Raw genomic sequence first — 2,134 nt, forward strand, 5'->3', positions numbered from 1 at the left:
CCTATACCTACAACATATGAATCAATCCTATCCTAATTAACCTGTACCTAATGTCCTACCACCTATACCTACAACATATGAATCTGTATCACATTCTTTTATATACCGGCAAAAATGTTGTAATGCATAAAGACATGGTTACTAAAATTAAATCACATATCTTCATTAGGCCTATTAACTTATGAGAAATACCTCTTCATAGCACAATTTGAAATTGTGAATAACTGAACAATAATGTAGGCACAATTTTTAACACAGAAAGTCCTAACCCAGCATAAATACTTCAGATTTTAATGTCTTTTATCTAGTTTTCAAATGTTAGATTTTCTTATTTGAATATTCATAAATATGCATGATTATTCATGATAAAGAAACCAATGACGAAGACGTAGCGGACCAAATAACGTTTTTTAAACGTTCATTAAAGATGAAGTTGACATAGCAGACGTAATAAAAGCGTTTTGTGGACGTTTATAAATGACAAAAAGGTAGCAGACATAAAATATTTTGTAATGTCCATTGACGTTTTTAAAACATTTTCGAAAAACCTGTGCTTTCGGTTAATTCTAAGTCCCAACTTTGACATTTTATACGTTTTTAAAATGTCCATTTTATACTAAGACATACAAAAAAAATTTAGGAAACATTCTGAAAACATTATAGGTTTGCTGAGTAGGGTGTATAACACTACCAGCTAGGTTTGTATATCCTCCTCCCCCTGACTTTACCTGACATAATGTTAGAGTACCTATTCATGATTTTTTTTTTCTAAGGATTTTTTTTTTTTCTTGCAAGGAGAGTTGAATTATCTGTTCGTACTGTTGTAGGTATAGACCTACAAGTTGTACAGTAGTGACATATCAATGCAAAGAATTCAGTCTGCATGCTTGTTTTGCTAGAGATCAACAGACAAGCCCTTTAATATAGCTTTCTGCTTATTTAACTAGATAGGGATAGGGATAATATTTACAATTTAGCCTTACTATGATGAGTGGTATGCATAAGTTTTAAAAGTGGTCATCAAATGACATGTATGTTATAACAATTTGTGCCTTGGAAAAAGTGTGTAGAGAAGTAATTGTCATTTGGAGTAGACCCCATTGTTCATCATTGATATTACAGCTAGAGTTTGAATATATCTTGAAGTTTACGGGTGGCTGTATGTCTTCATACTTGTATTCAAGCCCCAAAATTTATGCAAACTGTTCCTCTCAAAAAAACAACAACCACAGCAGCAACAGTAACCAAAAGAAACAATCATGAAACCTTCTCTTTTGCATAATTTATGACAAGATTGTGAAGTAGGCAAGATGGAATTCAATAGAAGACAAAGAAAATTATCCTTACTAGAGATTTTGGCATTTAAGCAGGGTGTATTCTACATGCCACTTTTAGAATTAGGATTGTAATGCTCTGTTGAAAGTTGTTTGAACGTATGAAATGAATGATTAAATGTACTATTTGACTAGAATGCTGTTTTGTGCCCCAAAAAGATTACCAGATAAAGCAACAACAGAACAGTAACACTTTGTTAAAGGGTGTGTTCAGTTCTGGTCGAGGTGAGGATTTAGCTTTTAACGTTTTGCGAGATATTCAGAAACCACTCTATGAGATGTCAAAGAGCATGCAGTTGTAAGGGGTATCAAAAGTTTATTCGATGAAAATCGGTTTTGAAATGGCTGAGATATCCAAAAACAAGGTGAAACAAAGAGATCCTAATAAAGTTGTGGCATGTCGCCTTTTATTATTAGCACTTTTTTGGATATCTCAGCCATTTGAAAACCAATTTTCATCAAATAAACGTTGAATCCTTCTTAAAATTACATGCTCTTTCATATTTCATAAGAGGTTTTTCATTATCTCACTTAGGAATGTTCAAAACATGAATCCTCACGTCAACCAGTACTGTACAGTCCCTTTAAGGCATCAAGAGTTTGATGTGGTTAACCCTACCCTATAAAAAGCCACCTTCTAATTTTCTGATTGTTCACTTCGCTGTGTAATGTTCATGCAAACCCCAAGTCTGAAAACAAGATTATTATAGTAGGCCTATATTAACTTTTGTGCATTTATCTCTAATATTTTTTTTTTCTTTTCATCCATCTGTGTATGTTACAGGCAGTGGTCAGAAACT

This window comes from Diadema setosum, chromosome 12 (assembly GCF_964275005.1).
Source record: "Diadema setosum chromosome 12, eeDiaSeto1, whole genome shotgun sequence".
NCBI classification, from domain to species: domain Eukaryota; kingdom Metazoa; phylum Echinodermata; class Echinoidea; order Diadematoida; family Diadematidae; genus Diadema; species Diadema setosum.